The 24,402-nt window shown below is 38.5% G+C and overlaps 1 long non-coding RNA gene and 1 pseudogene across 3 annotated transcripts in view; one reads left to right on the forward strand and one right to left on the reverse strand.

Moving 5' to 3' along the window:
• The window catches only part of LOC117079201, a 78,083-nt gene that overhangs the window by 17,959 nt on the left and 35,722 nt on the right, over positions 1-24,402 (forward strand). Inside the window, exon 3 of one of the 2 annotated variants that reach the window (XR_004435312.1) lies at positions 9,644-9,728. The exons of the other annotated variant lie outside the window; for it this stretch is intronic. This is a non-coding gene — a long non-coding RNA (uncharacterized LOC117079201). The remainder of the gene's footprint in view (positions 1-9,643; positions 9,729-24,402) is intronic. 2 annotated transcript variants of the gene reach the window in all.
• On the reverse strand, positions 11,460-11,995 carry LOC117079200 (annotated as a pseudogene). Its single transcript, XR_004435310.1, has one exon. The product of XR_004435310.1 is annotated as a peptidyl-prolyl cis-trans isomerase A-like (transcript).

Genomic DNA, 24,402 nt, shown 5'->3' on the forward strand with positions numbered 1-24,402 from the left:
AGGGGTGCCTGCAGGCCTGCGAGAAGTCTTCCTCAGCACCCCCCTTGGCCTCCCTCCCGTGCTCCTAGGTGCCCAAAGTCTGGAGGGGGCCAAGGCAGTAGGGGGCTGGCATGTTGCACCACCCCAAGCATGCACACACTGAGCTGGGTCACGACAGCACCCGGCCTAGCCTCAACTCTGCTCCAAAATCAGAGTGGGTGCTGGGAGGAGAGAGACCAGGGACAGGAGCAGGCATGAGCCTGTGGGGGGTAGGGGTTTTCCTGGGCCCCCGAGAGCACAGGGATGCCTGGGTTCGGAGCCACAGCTGGGTGGCTGTAGCTGTGCCTGGGAGTACAGGGCTCCCACCTGCCAACTCAGAAGGGGGCAGAGCTCCCGCTTGTGCCCAGCTGCTGCTGGCTGCATGGAACCCACAGTTCTGGCCGCACCTCCCCTGCTGCAGCTGGTGTCTACACAGCAGCCACTCTAGACGGGGCCGCTGCCATCAATACCATCTCATACCAGTCATAAGGGCTATTATTTAAAAGTCAGCCAGGCTCAAAACTGTAACCCCCGCACTTTGGGAGGCCAAGGCAAGACGATCACTTGAGCCCAGAAATTAGAGACCAGCAGGAGTAACATGATGAAACCCCCATCTCTACAAAAACAAACAAACAACAACAAAAAATTAGCTGGGTGTGGTGGCATGGGCCTGCAGTTTCAGCTACCTGGGAGGCTGTGGTGGGAAAATCACCTCAGCCCAGGAAGTCAAGCAGCAGTGAGCTGTGATTGTGCTACTGTACTCCAGCCTGGGCGTTGGAATGAGACCTTGTCTCAAAAAGAAAAAAAAAGGTCAAAAAAAAAAAAAAAAAAAAAAAACAATGTTGGCAAGGGCTGCAGAGAAAAGGGAATGTGTATACACTGTTGGTGGGAATGTAAATTAGTTCAGCCACTGTGGAAAGCAGTTTGGAGGTTTCTCAAATAATTTAAAATAGAAATACCATTCAACTCAGCATTCCCATTACTGGGTATATACCCAAAAGAAAATAAATCAATCTACCAAAAATACATGCATTCATACGTTCATCGCAGCATTATTCACAATAGCAAAGACATGAAATCAACCTGGATGTCCAATAATGGTGGATTGGATAGAGAAAATGTGCCACATTTATACCACATGGAATACTAAAAAGCAGTAAAAAAAGAATGAAATCACGTCCTTTGCAGTAACATGGATGCAGCTTGAGGTCATTATCCTAAGTGAATTAACACAGGAACAGAAAACCAAATATATGTACTCACTGAGAAGTGGGAGCTAAGCATTTGGTACACATGGACAGAAAGATGGGAACAATAGACACTGAGGACTATTAGGGGAGAACTGGAAGGGGGCAATTCTACCTATTGGATAGCTACCTACTGGTACCTATTGGATACCGTGCTCAGCACCTGGGTGATGGGATCAATCCTACCCCAAACCTCAGCATCATGCAGTATACCACTGTAACAAACCTGTACATGTACCTCCTGAGCCTAAAATGAAAACATCTATATATCTCTATATATAGTTAGATGATAAATAGATATAGATAAAAGTTGAAAATATATATATGCATGTATATATGTTATGTATGTATGTATGTATTGATGGCATTAATGAGGAGATTCACTATTGCTTACAGAAAAACTTGAGATTTCCATTTGACAGTGACATTAAGTGAACATTTTTTTCTGTTCTCTTTTTTGAAAACTATTGAAAAAGCAAGCAAGCAGTATGAAGGGAAAGAAAACACAAAACACCTCAAACGCTGTTTCTGGTGCCGTTTTTAGTGAAACTAGGAGACAGCTAAAACTCCAGACTCTATAAAAGTGGGAAAACCACCAAAAGCATAGCGATTAGAGGAAGAGGCATGTATGTAATACTGTGCAGAAAGAACTCAACAGTGGCAGATCTCAGGCAGCAAAACAAATTACTCAAAGATGGGGGAATATCTGAGATGCCAAATCTAAACTCGGCCATAATGAAAATGGGGTAACCAAATAATAACATGAGGTTGCTAGACCTGCAATAAAGGTTTTCTGTGCAAGTACTTTATTGGAAAGTGTGACCTAGAAAATGAGGATGAAGGATCTATTCCCTTTTTGAAAAAGGAAAACAGAAGAAGGAGAGTCAATACAAAAGAATAGAAGGTGGAATTAAACGGGGAATCACACAGACTAGCCATCTTTGCAGGAAGTGGTCAATTTCTTTGGCAGTGGAAGAAAAGAAAGGCTTTATATTGTTAAAACAACAACAACAACAAAACACAAAAAACCAGTGACTGCTTATTTTCACAACCTCGGGAGAAATAAGAACTCATTGTACTGAATCACAAGAAAAATTGAAACTAGCCTGATACAGAATTTGTGGCCATATTCTAACTATTACAAATATTCTATCCTATTCTCTGTTCAAATATTTGCCACTCTGCTCAGATCTCCTAGCTTTTCATATATTCCTACATTTAGAAGATAAATGGTCTCTAACTTTACAGAGAAAATGGATGAGCTTAGGCAAAAATTACTTCCCTCTCCTGCTCCCACCTGGCAACTAGTTTACTGTAGATGGAGCCTTCCCATTCCCAAATATTGACCCATCCCCACCAAATCAGCTATTCTGGTACTTGTCCTTCTATTGTTTATTCCAGGGTCAGTAAAGGTGCAGCTCTTCTTCCTGAAAAATGCTGATCCCTTTACCCTCATGCCTAACTTCTTCCCCTCCTGTTTCTTCAGAGACCTTGCATCATCTCTTTTAAGTTCTACTTCACTTTGTAAACATACTGATATGTTTTTCATCTTTTGAAAAATACCCCTCCAACTTCTACCCTATCTTTTGCTTTTAGTCATATAAAAATATTTTCAAAAAGATATCATGACTTACTGTTTCATTTTCTTTACTTTCTAAACCCATCTCAATTCATATTATCTGGCATTTACACCAGTTCTCCAAAGAACACTAAGCTTTGACCAAGGTCATCCATGACTTCCTAGTTGTTTAATAGATTTGCTTGATCCATCACTGGAAGCTCCTTTACAATGTCCTTCACTAATTTCTTTTTTTCTATTAATGTCTTAGGTGTTGGTTTAAATTATCACCTTTGCCTATGACTACAACAATATGACCTTATATGGGATAATGTCATGCAGTGCATGACATTGTGATGGTCATATTATCTCTCATTTGCTCCAGACTCATTTCTAACTCTCAAATGGACATCTCCTCATCAGCAATATATGATTTCTATATTGCTGTACAATAAGCAATTTCAAAATGCAGTATCTTAAACAATTATTTCCTTGCTCATGATTCTGCAGTTTGGTTGGGGGGTTCTTCTGCTTGTATTTCCTCAGGTGGCTATAGGAAATTAGTGTGTTTCATATCTCAGTCCTCAGCTCAGAAGGCTGGAATGGCTGAGCCTCTTTTTGTCTAGGTGGCCTCTTGTCCAGGCTAACTTGGAATTCTTCATTTGGTGGTCACAATGTTCAAAGAGGATGAGAGTGAAAACTGCAAGACCACTTGTGGCTGAGACTTGCCAGTCACGTATCACTTCTACCATGAGACCTGCTATATTTCATAGAGTGGGGAAGCAGATTTGTATTAGGCCATTCTTGCTTTGCTATAAAGGGATACCTGAGACTGGGTAATTTATAAAGAAAAGAGGTTTAATTGGATCATGGTTTTGCAGGCTGTACAAGCATGAAGCTGGCATCTGCTCAGCTTCTGGGGAGGCCTCAGGGAGCTTTTACTCATGGCAGAAGGTGAAGCAGGAGCAGGCACGTAGGCATATGACATGGCCAGAGCAGGAGCAAGGGGGTGGGGAGGTGACACACTTTTAAACAAGCAGATCCCATGAGAACTCATTCACTATTGCAAAGACAGCTCCAAGCCATGAAGAATCCTCTGCCAAGACCTAAATACCTCCCACCAAGTCCCACCCCAACATTGGAGATTACATCTCAACTTGAGATTTGGGGAGGGACGGATATCCAAACCATGTAATTCATCTCCTGGCCCCCACAAATCTCATGTCCTTCTCACATTGCAAAATACCGTCATGCCTTCCCAATAATCCCCCAAAGTCTTAACTCATTCCAATATTAACTCAAAAGGCCAAAAAGCCCAAAGTCTCACCTGAGAGAAGGCAAGCCCCTTCCACCCATGAGCCTGTAAAATACAAATAAATTATTTACTTCTAAGATACAATGGGAGTATAGGTATTAGGTAAGCATTCCCACCCCAAAATAGAGAAATCAACTAAAAGAAAGGGGCTATAGGCTCCATGCAAGTTCAAAACGCAGCAGGGCACTCAAAATCTTACAGCTCCAAATAATCTCCTTTGACTCCATGTACCAAATCCAGGACACACTGGTGCAAGGGGTCGGCTGCCAAGGCCTTGGGCGGTCTGCCTCGTGACTTTGTTGGGTGCAGCCCCCTTGGCTGGTGTCATATGTTGGAGTTGAGTGCCTGTGGCTTTTTCAGGTGCAACGTGCCAGATGCCATGGATCTACCATTCTGGGGTCTGGAGGACGGTGGCCTCCTTCCACCAGCTCCACTAGGTAGTGCCCCATGGGGACTCTGTGCAGGGCCTCCAACTCCACATTTCCCCTCTACATTGCCCTAGTAAATGTTCTTTGTGAGGTCTCTGTTCCCACAGCAGGCTTCTGCCTGGGCACCCAGGCTTTCTCATACATCCTCTTAAATCTAGGTGGAGGCTACAATGCTTCCTTTACTCTTGCACTTTGTGCACTTACAGGTTTAACATCACGTGGAAGCCACCAAGGCTTATGGCTTGCACCCTCTGAAGCAGCAGCCCCAGCTGTATCTGTGCCCCTTTGAGTCAAGACTGGAGCCAGAGCAGCCAGGATGTGGGGAGTAGTATCTTGAGGCTGAACAAGGAAACAGGGCATGGACCTGGCCCACAAAACAACTCAGTCCTCCTAGGCCTTAAAGCCTGTGATGGGAGGGGCTGCTTCAGAGATCTATGAAACACCTTCGAGGCCTTTTCCACATTGTCTTGGCTATCAGCACTTAGCTCCTTCTTAGTTAGGCAAATCTCTCTAGCAAGTGGTTGCTCCACAGCCTGCTTGAATTCCTCTCATGAAAAAGAAAATTCTTTCTCTGTTACATAGCCAGGCTACAGATTTTCCAAACTTTTGTGCTCTGTTTCCTGTTTAAATATAAGTTCCAACTTTAAGTCATTTCTTTGCTCCCACATTTGAGCATAGGTTGTTAGAAGCACCCAGGCCACATCTTGAACACTTCTGCTTAGAAATTGTTTCCATTGGGTACCCTAAGTCATCACTCTTAAGTTTAAACTTCTACAGATCTCTTGGACATGGGCAGAATACAGCCAAGCTCTTTGCTAATGCATAGCATGGGTGATCTTTGCTCCTGTTCCCAGTAAATTCCTCTTTTCCATCTGAGGCCTTGGCAGCCTCGCCTTCACTGTCTATGTCACTATCAGCATTTTGGTCATAACCATTTAACCAGTCTCTAAGGAATTCCAAACTTTCCCTCACCTTCTTTTCTTCTGAGTCTTCCAAACTCTTTCAACCTCTCCCTGTTACCAGTTCCAAAGCTGCTTCCACATTTTCAGGCATCTTTATAGTGATGCCTCTCCCAGTACCAATTTTCTGTTCTAGGCCATTCTTTCATTGCTATAAAGGAATGCCTGAGGCTGGGTAATTTATAAAGTAAAGAAGTTTTTTTGGTTCATGGTTTTTCAGGCTGTACAAGCATGGTGCCAGCATCTGCTCAGCTTCTGGGAAGTCCTTGGGGAGGTTTTATTCACAGTGGAGTGTAAAGTGGAAGCGGGCACATCATATGGCCAGAGCAGGAGCGAGAGGGAGTGGGAGGTGACACTTTTAAACAACCAAATCTCATGAGAATCCACTCAACACTGTGAGAACAGCACCAAGCCATAGGGGTTCTTCCCTTAAGACCCAAATGCTTCCCACTAGTTCCCACCTCCAACACTGGATTTGGGCAAGGATAAGTATCCAAATTATACCAAGAATTTTTTTTTTTTTTTTGCAGTTTTGCAAAGAAAAACTGCAAAGATTTTATGGCCACGTTTAAATGGCCACAGACACTTTATACTCAAAATGCCCCTACCTGATTTGCTAAATTTTCTGTTTAAATTCACATGGTCTCCCCAGCCAGAAATCCAACAGCAATTATTGACAACCCTCCTTTACTCACCAAGTGAAATTGGTCTCCAGATTCTTTCATTACACGTTCTCTTGAATCTGTTGTTTCCTCTCCATCCCCTTACCTTCATAATGTCTTGCATGCAGCTTCAAACTAAAATTCCAATTTGGCCTCTGTAATTATTCTCAATATTGGTGTTACAGTGATCGTTCTAAAGGGCAAAATGATCGTAATACATTGTAGTGAAAACATACCTTTTTTTAGAAAATTATTTTTGTTGTCTAGCATCTGAACCTCATTCCGTGGTTGACCTATTTTGCCTCTTGTTTTTGAAGGTAAAAAGAATTGTCACTGTTTTTTCAGTCTCTTGCAGCTGAGGTGCATAACATGTGCTAGCCCAATCAGACATGCCTGCTATAGATTTAGAATCCAAAGCAAAAAGTGGCAGTAACATCCAGTCTCCAAGGTAATAGTGTCAGGAGTGGCCTCCAGAGTCTAGTGCTGGAGGCAGCACTGGTGGTAGTTCCAGTGTGCAGAGGTCAGATGTAGAGCTTCAGTCTCTTGCCCAACCAGTTTTATGTAATGATCCAGCTGCCTTTTGTTCCTGGCTATTTTCTGAGCCCGGTTCTCTGACTTGTAGATGAATCTGTGTGCCACCCAATAGCTTTTCAATATATTGTTTTCCTTTTCTTCTTAATTTGACCAGAGTATTTCTGCTGCTGGCAACTCAGAACTCTGCCTCATACATTCTTGCTTCAAAAATTTTAATGGATCCTTCCTGAACTAATATTCAGAAAACATTTTTGAATGAATTGTTGAACTTCGTTTCTGACTTCCAGTACTGTGCAATTTATGGAGGGAGGAGACACTCATACAAATGAAAAAAATCTATAATGTTATTGTCAGTATTTTAGAGTTGGATAAATCACAATGGCTAGATGTAGTGCTCTTTGGGCAGATATGCTATGTCGTTGCTGTTAGAGAAGTACCATTGTGGGCTAGGCCCTTAGGACTAGCATTTAAGAAATTTCTGGGACATATAAAACAAGTTCAGTTTTAAGAGAAATACAGTAATTTCCACTCTTACTAATAAAATGTTGTATAGAAAGTATCATTTAATCAGTTAAGCATGATCACAATATGGAACAATGGCAAGGGAAACAATGCAGGCGGTGCCACTTTCTATTCTAAATCACAACAGATTTATGCTGACCTAATCATGTAGGCACTATTTGGGTAGAGCTGGCTTATTAATGACCAACAGGCATTCATAATTCCAGATGGAATTATGAGAATTCTAGAGACTTGCAGAAATATTCTATTTTAGCTGATTCATGTTGAGCTAGGTCTTCATTCGTTGAAAGCACAAAGACATACACTATTTACTGCTAAATGAATGCAACAAGAAGCAAGTATAATAGTGGTTTAGATAACTTGTATAGATAATATCTTAATTTCATATTAATATTTCTTGTCTATTTATTATACTTTTGAATACATATACTGGTAATATTTTGTGAACCAGAGAGAACAAAGAGAATCTATTAGAGAGGTGAGACTTGAGTTGGGTTGTGAAGCATGGCAAAGATTTAAATATTGTGAACATGTAGAGAGACTAAGGAGGTCATTAACAAGTGGAGAGTGAACTGGACAAGAAGTATGGAGGTGGAACTATGATTGACATGCTAGGATGGCAGTAAAATTCCAGCTTAGTTCACGAGGATTAAAATAATGCAGTAGTTGGAGAAGGGGTTGGGAAAGGTAAAATTAAGGATAAAGAATTGCCATTGAAAATTTCTCAGTGAAGGAAGAAGAATGTAATGTCTAGAAGGATAAATTTGACAGTTGTGTGCATGACAGATGGAAGGTCATGAACTAATATTATTTTATTAGTGTTGGAGATCAAGAAGAATAGATGCAGTGGTTACTATTATTATCACCTCAGGGGGTTATTGTAATGATCACTTCACAAGCAAGTGGTTGTGAATCAGGTAGTGGAAATGAAAAGAAACAGAAGATTTTAAAGACATTGTGAAGCATAAATTCACAGAATTTAACAATAAGTAGCCAATGGAAAATAAGTGAAGAGTTGGAGAATTAGTTTGATGGTTTATCACTGGGGAGAAGAAGAGTCCCACTAATAGATATGAAGTCAGAAGAGGACAATCAATTTTAAAGACAAGAAGACAAATCCAGTTGCAGCTATGTTGACTTTGAGCACCCATGTGGAAACGCTCAAGTGCCATTTGTATATTGTGCCTTAGGAGAGACATTCAGGGCTGGAAAAAAAAAAAATATTTGAAAACCATCCTCATAGAGAAGATGAATTGATATGGGATGAATGAACCAAGAGAATAAAAAGTAGATCTCTTGGAAAGGACCAATCATAAGTGATAAAAGGAGAAAGAAAGCAGAAGGGATTGAGAAAGAGCTCTCTGAAAAGATGGTGGAAAAGTGAAAATAACACCTGGATTTGAAGGGCTGCAGAGAGGTAGGTTAATAATATCAAGTGCTATTCCAGCATGTAAGCATCCTTGGAATTATTGCATTTATATCTGTATTAATTTATATCTATTGGTATATAACAAAATATTTAAAAGCAAAAATACACATTTGCCATATCATGCAGTTTCTGTGGATTAGGAATTCAGGAGTGGCTTAGTTGCATGATTTTGGTTTAGGGTATCTGGTGAGTTTGCAATCAAGATGGCAGCTGAAGCTGCAGTTATTTGAAGGATTGTCCAGGGCTGAAGGTTTTGCTTCTAAGATGACTCACTCAACATGTGTAGAAAGTTCATGTCAGCTGTTGGCAGAAAGCAGTTTCTCTTCATATGTGTCCTTCAATAGGCTACTTAAGTGTCCATGCAGCATGACAGCAGGAGTCTTTCAGAGTAACAGGAGAGAGAAACCAGGAGAAAAGCAATAGTATCTTTTATGACCTAGCCTCAGAAGTCCCACTCCCATCATTTTTGCAATATCCTACTGGATGGATAAGCACAGGGTATAACCTCAATGAAATGTTGTTCATTTTGAGGATACTATAAATTTTATCATTCATACTGGACCAGAACACATACTATTCTCTTGCAAAACTGGTGAAAGGTTACCATCATTAATTAAGGGGTAGAACTAGATGTTGATATCTGACCCCACTGTGTATATAGTCTTAGTAGTTTGCTATATATAAAAACAAAGAGTAAAATATATATGATTCTTATCTCAATGAGTTTAGTCAGGTCTATTCAATATGGGAGGGAACTACACAAGGGTATGAAAACCAGGAGGTCAGGATTACTGGGTGCCATCTTGGAGGCTGGCTACACAACATGCTTCTTCCTGTTACCAATCAAGAACTTAGAAATATTTAGGCTTTTCTATAAAACTATTGACTTCTGGCAAATCAAATTGATGGAAGACTTTTGGAAATAATGAGACTAATATATTTTTTATAATGAATTCTTTTCTTCTTTCCAGTCCATTAGACTTCATTGTCAATACATGTGCTGGAACTTGTAACTTGGATTAAAGTATTATGAAATAATTGGTGAAATCCACCAAGGTCAGTAACCATACGCTAAAATTGTCCTTCTTAATGAGACATTTAATGTAAAGCAGATGGATTAGTGATGTTTTCAGGCTCATTTGTTGAGTATTAATGCTTGCTTTCCTTGTCTTCCTAACAGTGTGAATGTAATCTGCTTTAAAACTGCCTTGATTTTTTTATTATAATTTTATATTTAACCTTTTATAATTTGTAAAGTTTCTTCCCATATGATTAGTAGGTAAGGTCTCCATTAATTAGTTAATAAATCAATTGAACTAATATTTAGTGAAAACACAGATGGCATTTTCAAAATAGTCCATGGTTCTCAAATTTGAATGTGCAGAGGAATCGTCCAAAAAGTTTATTTACAAATATAGTTGTCAGGGCCCCACCCTTAGAAACTAATTCATTAGGTCTGACATTGGACCTTGGAATGAGAATTTCAAACAAGTATTCAAGATGATTCTGAAACAGGTGAACTACAGGATGACAGAGAGCTGCATTATCATGCAAAACTTTCGTTAACTTATACTGTTAATATCCAACATCTTGCAGAACAAATTAATACAATGAAAGACTCCTGAGAAAAGGAGCTATCAAACATTAGTTCTTAAAGGATATTCTTTAAGCAAACAAATAAGACTTGAACTTTCTGTGGTTAGTAGTAAAGGCCTGAAGAAAGAAGAGATAGTATGCAAAACAGCAAGGTACAGAGATAATAATAGCATTTCCTTCCTCTTGTCAGGATTAAAAGATTTAACGTGAATGAAGTGCCCATAACAGTAATAGGCACAGGGTATAACCTCAATAAGATGTTGTTGATTATGAGGATACTATAAATGCTATCATTCAGACTGGACCAGAACACACACTATTCTCCTGCAAAACTGGTGAAAGGTTACCATCATTAATTAATGAGTAGAACTAAATATTGATATACGACCCTACTGTGTATATAGTCTTAGTAGTTTGCTATATATAAAAACAAAGAGTAAAATGTGTATGATTCTTATCTCAATGAGTTCAGACAGTCTCAAATAATACCTAGATGCTGCAAGTTAAAAAACACAAACAAAAAAAAAAAACAAAAAAACCTTCTGTGTTAGTTTCCTGGTGTTGCTATCAAAAAGTACCTATAAACAGAGTAGCGTAAACAACAGAATTTAATTTTCTCACAATTCTGGAGGCTAGAAGTTTGAGATCAAGGTGTCAGCAGAATATGTTCTTTCTGAAGGCCGTGAGGGAGACAACTGTTCTATATCTCCCTTTGGCTTGCATATGGCTGTCTTCTACCTATATCTTCACATTGTTTTCCTTCTATACCAGTTTGAATCCTAATATCCTCTTCTTATAAGGACATTGGTCATATTAGATTAGGGTGCACCTGAATGACTTCATTTTTACCTGGATTGCCTCTGTTAATATCCTACCTCTAAATAAGGTCTGATGTAATGAGGATTAGGACTTCAACATGTGAATTTTGGAAGGGACATGCTTGAACTTATAAGAACCTCTTTTGACTCTTTGCAAAGCCACATTTTTTTTTGTTTTTTGTTATTTAGTTTTTATTTTATAATCATAAACTTAACTCAACTCTGCAATCCAGCTAGGCATGGGAGGGAACAAGGAAAACATGGAACCCAAAGGGAACTGCAGTGAGAGCATGAAGATTCTAGGATACTGTGAGCAAATGGGGTGGAGGGGTGCTTCCTGAGCTGCAGAGGGAATGGTCTGGTGGTTAAGATAAAACATAAGTCAAACTTATTTGAGTTGTCCACAGCCAGCAATGGTGATCTTCTTGCTGGTCTTGCCATTCCTGGACCCAAAGCGCTCCATGGCCTCCACAATATTCATGCCTTCTTTCACTTTGCCAAAGACCACATGCTTTCCATCCAACCACTCAGTCTTGGCAGTGCAGACGAAAAACTAGGAGCCATTTGTGTTGGGTCCGGCATTTGCCATGGACAAGATGCCAGGACCTGTATGCTTTAGGATGAAGTTCTCATCTTCAAATTTCTCCCCATAGATGGACTTGCCACCAGTGCCATTATGGCGTGTGAAGTCACCACCCTGGAATAGTTCTGTGAAAGCAGGAAGCCTTATAACCAAATTCTTTCTCTCCAGTGCTCAGAGCACAAAAATTTTCTGCTATCTTTGGAACCTTGTCTGCAAACAGCTCGAAGGAGATGCGGCCCAAGGGCTCGCTGTCGACGGCAATGTCGAAGAACACGGTTGGGTTGACCATGGCTAATAGTACAGGGTTTTCCTCAGCGGCAGTGTCTGCAAAGCTGCAAAACCACATTTTATTTATAGACTTTGGGATTGGGATTCAGAATCTGTAGTAAGTAGTTTAGACCATGATACACACACACACACACACACACACACACAGGCAGGATGGGCAAAGATCACTCTTCCCATAGACTGCTTTTGCAATAAAATTTTTTCATGGTGGGAAGAGTATGGTGGAATTGGGATTGTGAGCAGTATAAAGGGGTGAAACACCTTGTTCTTGCCCTTGAGGAGCTTATACTCGGAGGGCACCTAAAAAATACATGTGTGGGAAAACATGAAATAACAGGGCACAAATGTCTGCTGGTCGAGTTGAATTTAGCTTAGAATGTGACCAAATTGAATGAGTGATTATTTGGGTGCTTCAGAGGAGATGCTCAACAAATGGTATCCACTCTCACTTTAATACTATGCTAACCTGGTGTTCTTCCAGAAAGACTTTACATGAAACAAGTAAGAGTGGGCTATAAGCGAAGAGAAATGGCCTAGTACAGTAAAACTAATAGAGCATGTTTGTCTGGTATTGGTTATTTTGTTTATAATCTTGAGCAGTAGCAACTAAGTGGTTAATCAACTTTACTTTTGAAGTAAATAACATTATAAAGATTTCCCTCATTATTTTCTTCATTTCTAACTTTTTATCTCATTAAATATTGTCATATTATTATACATGATTTTGTAAATCCTCTCTATCTTTTGGAACAAGATGGGATATAAATACAGTAAAGCGTTCTGAAGGGACTGATTTATTTTGTTTGCCACAGAAAAATACTTTGTATGTCAAGCCAGCTTTCAAAAGCTTGAAACTGTAAATAGGAAATATAAGCGAAGGAAAGGTCAAATAATGGGTAAAACTAAATCATGTAATTTAGATAGGATTCTCTTTTCTTATGAGAGTGAAATTGTGTCAATTTAGCCAATTGTAGATTTAATAAGAGAAAAGGTCTCAGATCCATAGCTGCATGTAATAAACTAAAACAGAAGCTAATAACGTGATTTACAGGATTCCTCTTGATCCTGACATTTCATTATTTTTATACAGAAATAGCATTTCAAGTACAGGTTTTTAGCATTTTGCTTCCTCATCTTGTTCTCAAATATATATACTGAAAACCATCTTGTTTTATAATTTTCTGACTTCTATCAGGAAAATAGTTGTACCATAAATAAAATTCTTGATCTATTTTCAATTGTGTTTCTCTACAAATCTTTTTTAAGGTCTGAGGGAAAGTGGTGCAAATATGAAACCTAGGACTTAAAACTACTTAAAAATTGTACACACACAGACACACACACATATAAACCATTTCACTAAATTGGTACATGCAGTTTTAAAAGAGATAACAGAATTAAAGTGATATGGATTTATGCTTCATTTTCAACTGAGTTTTTATTTGTGTGTAGAAAATTTAATTGCATTTTGAACCAATACAATTACTTAACTAGAGAACAAAGTGTCACTTGTAGCAGAACACTTTTATTAACAGGGTTTTCTTCATTGACTAATTAGTTTTTTGCTTAATATAGGATCTCATCATAAGTGATACAAAGCATAGAAGTTTTTAAAAGATGAAGAATTTTGTGTGTGTGTGTGTGTGTGTGGCAAAAATCTCTGGCTTGTTTATTATGTCTCGGCTAAAAACTCATCATATGCTCTGACTCCTAGTCCGCTACTTCAGGGTAGTCGCTGTAGTCAGCTGGACCTGGGCTTAAATCTCTGCTTTGACATGGAGTTAGAAGGGGGTACTTTTATCTTTTTAAGACTTATTTTCCCCATCTGTAAAATGGAGATGACAATCTCCATTTTATGGGATTTAGGCATTACTGCTCACAGCATTTACTTTCTAAAAACAGTTCAAGGGTTAATTGATTGATTGAAATTGAAGTTTAAAAAATAAGAATAATAAAATATTAGACTTGGAGGGAACATGCACATTAGATAGGCCAACTGCCCACTCCAAGCAAGTAGCCCTTACTTTGTGTAGCCTGTGCTTGAACACTGTGGAAGGGCATTCACCATCTGCCAGTGTCGTTGGCTCTACTACGAACTATCTTAGTTACTCCCCAGATTTTTCTGTGTCACTGTGTGCATAAACTATTGACACGTTGCCTCAAAACTAACAGTAGAAAAGGAGATAACCTTATTGCAACACATGGCTTGCGGACTTCATACTTGCAATGATATGGCTCACATAGCAAGGATAATATAGCAGCAGCGCCATAATATCTAAATGAAATATTGCATGCCTGGTAGCACATCCTTTAGAAAACAGATGGTTCTTTGTTGAAAACAAAATATGATTATGGTGTTTGCATGCAAGAAATCTTATACTGTCTAATTATAAGAATCAGACTAGTTGTAGCTGTTGGCATACAAAGTTTCTTCAGATCAGAAGAAAAATGTTCTACTCTTGACTATACAATTGAGAATAATAAGATACAGGTGAAATATCTCTTTAACGAATACCATTATGATGTCTAGATCTATGTAATAAACTAGTGCAGGTACAGACTAGTTTCAATATACACTATTGGAACCAAAAAGCAAAACTGATGCTATGTTCACCAGTCCCTGTTTATTTAGGAGTTTGTCTCTATAAATGTTGCTTTGACATTTACCATTGCATTATAGCTGAACTTTAATGCAGTGGGACATTTCTATAAAGCGTGAGAGGTTTGCATGAAGAATGACTGCCTTTGTAGGGAGAGGAGAGAGAGGATGAAGATCAGGTGGATTAGCAAAATCATGGAGGAGAAGAAAAGGGAAAGTGGTATCTTTAGTTGATAAATTAGAATACAATATCCTCTAACTCAGTGGCTCTCAACTGGACTACTTTTGTCTCATTTGGAAATATCTAGAGATATTTTTGATTGTCACAACTGTGGTGCTACTGGCATCTGTCGAGTAGAGGCCAGAGATGCTGCCAGACATCCTACAATGCACAGGACAGTCCCCACAAAAATAATTGTTTTGGCCGTGCACAGTGGTGCACGCCTGTAATCTCAACACTTTGGGAGGCTGAGGTGGGTGGATCACCTGAGGTCAAGAGTTGGAGACCAACCTGGCCAACATGGTGAAACCTTGTATCTACTAAAAATATAAAAATTAACTGGGCGTGGTGGTGTGTGCCTGTATTCCCAGCTACTTGAGAGGCTGAGGCGGGAGGATAGCTTGAACCTGGGAGATAGAGGTTACAGTGAGATCACACCATTGCACTCCAGCCTGGGTGACAGAGCAAGACTCTGTCTCAAAAAAAAAAAAAATTGTTTGGTTCAAAATGTCAATAGTACCAAGACTGAGAATCCTGGAACCTGAGAGCCTGAACCACATCCCACTATGTGCATTTTATCAATAGATATCTATAAAAGTGGACTTATAATATAATACAGCAATTTTATATCGATCCTATCAGCTGTATTTCTTACAGAATTCTACCCAAAGTCTATCATTGGAAAGATGCATTCCCACTCACTGTGGAAGCTAAAAAACTTGATCTCGTGGAGACACAGTAGAATGATAGTTACCAGAGGCTGGGAAGGATGTGAGTGTGTGTGGAGGGGGAGATGAAGAGAGATTGCTTAATGGTGTATAATTAGAAGAAATAAGTTCTAATGTTCAATGGTAGATTAGGGTGACTAAAGTTATCAACAATGTATTGTACATTTCAAATAGCCAGAAGTGAAGATTTTAAATGTCATCAATATATAGAAATGATAAATGCTTATGGTGATGATTATCCTAAATACACTGACTTGATCATTGCACATTCTCTACATTTAAGAAAATATCACACGTACCACATAAATATGTACAAATATAATGTATGAATTAAAAATTAAAAATTTCTTTAAAAATTAAAAGAAGAAACAGCTAACGAAAATAAATAAATAAAACTTAAGGTAGATTAAATCTTCAAAACACTCACCAACTTCACCTATCTCTTTGGATTACTGGGCTTTTATTCTTTTGAACAATGAAGAGTTCCGTTATTTTATGATAACTTAAAAATGCACCTAAAGTTATTTTTTACTGCCTTTCCAGGAGAGGGTGTTCATTATATCAGTTCACTTGGGTCATTCTACTGCAGGCTGGGGAAGTTGTCTCTTCCTTGAGTGAAGATAGCTAATGATGTTTAGATTCTCTTTGATCATCTTTACTGTCTACATGAGACTGGATAAAAATTCTGATCCCTAAAAGTCAGGAAACAACAGGTGCTGGAGAGGATGTGGAGAAATAAGAATGCTTTTACACTGTTGATGGGACTGTAAACTAGTTCAACCACTGTGGAAGAGAGTGTGGCAATTCCTCAAGGTTCTAGAACTAGAAATACCTTTTGAACAGAAAACCAAACACCGCATGTTCTCACTCATAGGTGGGAACTGAACAATGAGATCGCTTGGACTCGGAAAGGGGAACATCACACAGAATTGATGGGTGCTGATGAGTTGATGGGTGCAGCACACCAACATGGCATAAGTATACATATGTAACAAACCTGCACGTTATGCACATGTACCCTAGAACTTAAAGTATAAAAAAAAAAAAAAAAAAAAGAAATACCTTTTGACCCAGCCATCCCATTACTGGGCATATACCCAAAGGATTATAAATCATGCTGCTATAAAGACGCATGCACACGTATGTTTATTGCAGCACTACACAATAGCAAAGACTTGGAACCAACCCAAATGTCCATCAATGATAGACTGGATTAAGAAAATATGGCACATATACACTATGGAATACTATGCAGCCATAAAAAAGGATGAGTTCATGTCCTTTGTAGGGACATGGAGGAAGCTGGAAGCCATCATTCTGAGCAAACTGTCACAAGGACAGAAAACCAAATGCCACATGTTCTCACTCATAGGTGGGAACTGAGCAACAAGAACACTTGGACACAGGGTGGGGAACATCAGAAACTGGGGCCTGTTGTGGGGTGGGGGGAGGGAGGAGAGATAGCATTACGAGATATACCTAATGTAAATGACGAGTTAGTGGGTGCAGCACACCAACATGGCAATGTATACATATGTAACAAACCTGCACTTTGTGCACATGTACTCTAGAACTTAAAGTATAATAAAAATAAATAAATAAATAAATAAATAAATAAATCTGACCCCAGCAGTTCTAACATTTCCATGTACATTATCCCTATTCAAATTTCAGAGTCTGGTAGACATTCATCTGATTTGGCACTGCTAGACCAAGGTTCTGTAGCCACCCTAGGAAACAATTCCATGAAACAGGAGTGACAATCATATGTTCACATTGGTACACATTCTGCATTTCTAAACTAATGATTGGAAATGTTATTCTCTGAATGTTACATGCAAATCAGATTTTTACAGTGATAAAATCTATACCAAAGAAATAGTGACTTCAGAGCTGTCTTCCTCCAAATACAGTAAAAGAGCAAAAATATGCAGAAACCAAATCTGTAAATACCTTAAGCCCATTTACATTCCTCGGGATTCCACAGATTGCCCTGGGCAATAGCAGCGTAGAAGAGGAAAGACTTTCCCTTTACTCTCTGAGGGTTTGATAATTGAGTCTATAAAATAAACCGAAAGTAGCCCGATTAGCAGGAGAAGAGGTATTCAAATTTATTACATGCATGGGGGCGTCACACGAAGGAAAAGTAAATACTCCAAAAAAACCTTATAGAGAAGCTTATATACTCTCTTCATTGGGGAAAGGGGAGGAGGGATGTAGACAACTTAGGGGACAGTAAATGCTTTAGGGACAAGATAAATAGGTCCTCAGAAGAAAAGGTGACAACAGTCTGTCTCTCTGGCCATGGGATTATCCAGTTTTCTCACCTGCAACTCAAGTTTAAGCTTCTCTGGTTGATGAGATTTCTGGGGAGGGGATTCATGACAATTGCATTTCATATGGAGGATTTCTCTTTAGGTAGATAAGGGTAGTTCAGAGAAAACCTTTCCCCACATTTGCTGTTCCCCAAGTGCCCTCAGTTTGAGGTCCAAAATGGCATACTTCAGGGGGTTATTTCCTGAACTCCTTCAACATAAAAAGCCAAGCAACATGGTACACAAAGTTTATGGTAATTTAAATTGTAAATATTGCAGCAGTAGCAAAGAAAACTAAACAAAATTTAGTTGCAAAATTATAATAATGGCTGGGAGCTGGAGCAAATCACCTTAGCCTGGGAGAATTAGGACTCAGGAGTTCAAAATAGGAAAAGCAGCTCAGAAACAGACCTAAAGGGAAATCAACTATTTTCAGACCATAGACTGTAGACCACGTAACTCTCATCCGTTTGGTCAGTTGTTACTGCACAACCATAATGTCTCAGTGCCATTCAACAATCAGTGCTTCTTTTTCTTTTTTTTTTTTAAATTTTTCATGAGTTTGCTGGTTGGCAGGAATTAGCTCACCTGGACTAGACTCAGCCAAGCAGCTCAACTTCGAGCTACAGGTTTGGCTCTGGTCTTCATCCTGGGGCAAATAGGTATGCAGAGGACTCTTTTTTCATGGCAATGCCAGAGGCACAAGAAGACAACTATGCGAGCACATTTCAAGCTCCTGCTGATGTCATGTCTTTCAATAGGCCATTGGTCAAAGCAAGTTGCAGTGGCAAGTCCAAAGTCTAAAGACAGAGTACATCGCTCTTTCTATGGAGGTAGGGAGGAAGAAGAATAATTTTAAGCATTCATATAATCTGCTGTATCATTTAGAGTTGAGCTTAGATTTTCAGAAGGAAAATAATTTTTATGTATTCAACTGCAATATCATATTTTTAATTTTCAGAAAGGAAGGATAGTCCAGGAAATAAGTAATGTAGCTGGATTCACAGGTTCTGAATATTATTCTCTTTCTTATCGTTGATGTGAGAAGCTGCACATATCAATTTTTCTTGCAGTTTAATCTCTGCCAACTGCTAAATGTAAATAACATTTCCTGTTGACCTACTATTCTATGTCTTCCAGGAAATAAGGTAAAAACTCAAATTTGCTACAAATTGCTTGGTGGAAGACAGTTACAAAGGACGCATCATTATTTAATTTTTTAGCCTCCATAGTTTTTCTGCAGTTCTTTTGACATTATTTAGAGCATTTAAGAACAGAGAAAAAATTTGGCAAGACAAGCATTTGACATTTTTCCTCATTTCTTCCTCCAAGGGATATTACTTTAAATTTGTTTAGCATTTTAGTCAATCCATTAACCTTTCACCCTAGATTTAGAAAATGGATTTAATGGTTTAATTCCATTCCCTAAGGAGTCAATAACCACATCATAAGCTGCCTGGTGTTAGACATTAATTGGAATGCACTTTCAGGGCAAATTCAGAGTTAGGATAATGAAAGTATCGAAAATAGGTACTGAAGAAAGAGAAAGTTGCTCATCTTGGCTCTTGCTAATTTTGAAATACATAGTTGTATTAATTTCTGTTGATGGGAGTGGTATTAACAGCGGGGCTACAACAATAAACTGAATTGTATAAAATATTCACTTAAGTGTATTCTCTTTCCTGCATGAGATTGTCACTTAATATCCTTTATTTAATCTCTGACAATTCCTCTAAGTATTCTTGGTTTCTCCAGATACTGTGCTGTTTGGGGTTTGGAATTAAAAGGAATATCTGAGAAGGTAGGAGCTCAGTTTCCAAAAAGAAGGGCTAGTCCTGAAAGTCAGTCTTTGCTTTCCTGTTGTCTCCTTTCACTTCCAAAATCAATCCTGAAAAGTGGGAATTACATAAGTAGTTTCAATGTGAGGGTCAATGTGAGGAGAGAACAAAAGAGCTAGACCTTATTTGCTTTAGTCCACACACAGGTGTGATTATTGCTAGGAATGGACAGCACAGGGCAGTAGCGACCTTGTGCCTTGCCTGCAATCTACCACCTGGATACCATGCCCTGCCTCTATACTTTTTGCCATGCATGACATGCGAGGACAGTGTGTGCCTTGTGCCTGACCTCACCTTCTGCCTGCTATCCAGCCTTCCTAATTGGCCTTGCAAAGGTTAATCTTGTAACCAGATGAATTTCCTTCAGTTTTTTTTTTTTTTTTTTTTTTTGTCTTTTTGAGATGGAGTCTAGCTCTATTGCCCAGGCCGTAGTGCAGTACAGCAGTCTCGGCTCATTGCAACCTCCACTTCCTGGATTCAAGCAATTCTCCTGCCTCAGCCTCCTGAGTAGCTGGGATTACAGGTGCATGCCACCATGCCCAGCTAATTTTTGTATTTTTAGTAGAGACAGGGTTTCACCATGTTGGCCAGGCTGGTCTCCAACTCCTGACCTCAAGTGATCTGCCTGCCTCGACCTCCCAAAGTGCTGGGATTACAGACATGAGCCACTGTGCCAGGCCTTCCTTCAGCTTTCTTCTGTTTGATCAAGGGCTTCTCTCCAGTCCAATTTTCACTGTTGTGGGGATACCAGAGAACCACATCTGATTTCAGATGAGCAATAACTTCAAGGAAAGGAAAAATGTAGATGGAATCCTAACATTTCCCACAGTTGTTATTTTATGAAACAGCATTTTACTAAAAGGCTTAAATTATTGACTAAATAGAGCTTTTTTATTTTGTGGAATGGGAGTGAGTGAAGAAGGTACAGATAATAGGCCTCCTATTTTACTTTTATACTTTTTGAAAAATGAATGGAAAAAAAGGAGTATTCATTTAAAATAAGCTTCCCTAAAAGTCACAGCATATTAGTAAGTCTTACAAGTTCTTTTTTTTTTTTTTAAGCAAGAGATTAGGATTAGGAAGTCAGTTAGTATGAGTGGGAAGGAGTGTAGAGAAGCATTAGAAAGGAAAGGAAGTATTGGATAAGAAGGAGTACCAATGCCATTAAGAAAGGACAAAATAATTATATGTAGTGGGAAACAGAATGCTAGTCTTGTCAAATGAGAGGGAACATTTAAATAGTTGCGTGAAACTAAGAGACCTAGTAGGTAAAATTAGTAAAATATTCTTCAGAAAAAAATAACCACTTCCAAAATTATGCTGACAATTTGGTGTTATTTTATGTGTGATTTATGGTAACCTAGAAACACAGAATTTTGGCCTAGGAAGAGATTTTTTTTAAAGTTCATTTAGTACGAGCCCCTCACTTCACAGTGTTGGAAACTGAGGTGTGGAGAATTTAAGTGACTTATTTAAGATCTATTGATTACAGAACGAGCATATGAATAAACAGCCCTTAATCTAATGCTCCATGGCAGGCTCAACAACACCCACTCAAACATGTCTACATTGTCATTCCAGAATGTGAATTGAGTATGTGTGAATATGTTACCTTTAATGGTAAAAGGGACTTTGCAGGTGTGATTCAGTTCAAGATGGTTTATCTGGGGCCCAATATAATTAAAAGGATCTTGATAAGAGAAAGGCAGAAGGGCCAGAGCAGAGAGAAGATGTGATGATGGAAACAGAGCTCAGTGAGTGCTTTGAGGATGAGAAAGGGGCCACGGCCAAGGAATACAAGTAGCCTTGAGAAGCTAGAAAAGGCCAAGAATCAGATTCTTCCCAAAAGCCTCCAGAAGGAACAAAGCCCTGCCAACATTTTGATTTTAGTCCATAAATCTTATTTCAAATTTCTGACTATCAGAAATACAAGATAATACATTTGTGTTGTTTCTAGCCACCAGGTTCATGTTAATTTGTTATAGCAGCAATAGGAAACTAATACATGCTATTTCCATTTACACCACTTACTTCCTTTCTTGTAAAGAACCATGGAAGTTATTGAAAGCAGCAGAGAAATCCAGGAACCATACTAAAAATTCAAGTTGCTGTTACAGGTAAACTGTGATGCAGGTTTATGAACCAACTAGCTAGTTTTCCCACAGGCTAGCATATGTACTAAACTCACTATTTAAAAACTTTAAAAACCCACTAAGTTTAAAATAATGTCAAAAATGCTATTTAAAATTTTTTAAATGAAATAAAATAACTGTGTCAGAAATCATTTTGTTGTGAGACAAGTAACTCTGGCTAGTTTAAGTAAAATGGAAACTAGAGGTTAGAGAAAGCCAAACTGCAGAAAGAACAGGAAATCTTGCAAAAATCAAGGTGACTACCTTTTCTGTCTTTCTGTCTCTCTTTGCACAGTCTCTTGGTTTTTCCTCTTTTCATACATAAGTTTATCTATAGGCTAGTTTTTTTTTTTTTTTAATTTCAGTTTATCTTGGGTTGAACATGGCTGCTCAAATTCTGACTTTTTCTTATATCTCATTTGGAGTTCAGCGGACACCAACTGGAGTCACTGTTTTCTAAGTCTGGCCTTCAAGTAGAGGAAAATCTGATTGGTCCAGTTGAATCAGATGCCCAGTCCAGTCTAAGCAGTTAGGACTATTTGGATCCTATGTGATCAATCATAGGACTGTAGTGTCACAAGTCCCTGCTTATTAGAGGCTGTGCAGGTACACTAGCAGAAAAGGGGAATGTGCAGGATGAGACAAGTGACCAATATGTCCATTACATATCTGAATATACAGCATGGAGCTGGAGTCAGAAATCAATTTATAAAGTTAAATGCTGTTATTGTTTTAAAAAGAGGAAATATATGAACTAAACATTTTCATTAGAGAGGTAAAAAGATTGACAATGAAACAAAACAATATATAAACCAAAATTCATCAATAAAACACCAATTTCAAGGAAAACAGCAAGTAGAACTAATAAAGGTAAAGGCAGACATTAAATTAGAAAACAGACAAAAGTGTAGGGTCAACCACTTAGAGTAAAATAGGTTCCAAAATATTTATGGAATGAAGTGAATAGAAGGATAAACCCTTGGTAATTCAAATCAAGATAAAAGGGACAGTTAACACAAGGAAATAGCATTATAAATACGAAATCAAATGAAACCACAGATAACCCAGAAGAATTAGAAAAGCAAGAGAGTGTCATATACATCATTTAAGAAAAGATTACTATTATTTAGAGAATTATAAAAAATGGTTCCAGTTAAGATAGAAAATCAGCAACCTGGAATTTTTTAAAATGTAAATTGTAGCTCTGTGCTCCAACTTTTTCTTGTCTATTACCTAGTGTTGAGGGAAAGAGAATATGAGTCAGGTAAACATCTTTTTTTAATTCTTTTTTTCTTTATCTTTTTTTTTCATTTAAGGAAGTTAATTTAAAAAGCATTGAGTCTAAACACAGACTACAATTGTTAAAATAGAACATTAAGGAAATAACATATTAGATTATTATTAACGATTAAAAGAATTTCCCAAAAAAGAATCTATTAGTCAGTCTACTACTCAGTACTGAGGGAGAGGGGAGGTGAAGCAGGCATATTTCAAGGGAGATGGGTCATGAAATATCCAGGTAAGCCTGATCTGGGAAGGACATCACAGTGGAAGTGCCTGACTACCACATGGCTGGCTATGATCTCTGAGCAAATCTCTTTCACTGCCTATTGTTCTTAGAGTCCTCAGGAATATACACCCTCCTCATTTCCTTTTCATAGTTTCCCAGGGAATATCTCTGAGGAAAGAGCAATCATGTAAACCTTCAATTTTCCTACTTTAAACTTCAAGTGTGACCTTGACAATTTCTTTTATTTACTTATTTATAGTTCGGGCAATTTTGCTTCATTTATTTATGTTTTTTTCTTTTTTACAATAGTTTTGGGGGTACAGGTGGTTTTCTGTTACATAGATGAGTTCTTCAGTGGTGAATGTGAGATTTTAGTGCACCTGTCACCCCAGCAGTGTACACTGTACCTAGTATGTTGTCTTATTCTTCATCCCTCCCCAACCTCACCCCGAGGAGTCCCCAGTGCTATTGTATCACTCTGTGTGTTTTTACATCCTCATAGCTTACCTCCCAGTTGTCTGAACTCGGTAATTTCTAAAGCCCCTTCCAGCTCTGAAATCGGTATTTTTAAAAAAATGTTTGAGCTTATAAGAGTAGTTTAAATATTTATGTATTTGTCATTTTGGCTTTCGAGTGGTCTTTTAATTTAGCAGTTTCCAAGCTCTGCCAAATCATAGTGGCCTTCCATCAAAATATATTACTTAACAGACCAATACGTCTGGATCAGTTATACCCACCTCATGCTTCCTTCAGATTATCTAATTATCTCTTTTCCTCACAAAACTTTATTGAATGTGACTTTCTTTAATTGCTTGGAATTTTACCATCATGACCGTGTTAACCAAACAGGTATCATCTGGACACTGAACCAGAAAGAAAACCAGGCTGTACTTCCTGTTGTTACTCAATATGGCTGCCCCGTTCAACCTTTGTAGAGGCAGAGTGCTGAAAACATTGTTCTAAGCTTCAGGAATTCATGGTTCAATAAAAGGAAGGTACAATTAAGAAACGTAAGCATCAATATACTGAACATGCACTAAAAAGGTTGTTGTAAAAGGTGTACATATTTGCAGCTACTATTTCTTCAGAAATATGCCTTTCCT

Source organism: Trachypithecus francoisi, unplaced genomic scaffold (assembly GCF_009764315.1).
Source record: "Trachypithecus francoisi isolate TF-2019V2 unplaced genomic scaffold, Tfra_2.0 Lachesis_group7, whole genome shotgun sequence".
In the NCBI taxonomy this organism is placed as follows: Eukaryota; Metazoa; Chordata; class Mammalia; order Primates; family Cercopithecidae; genus Trachypithecus; species Trachypithecus francoisi.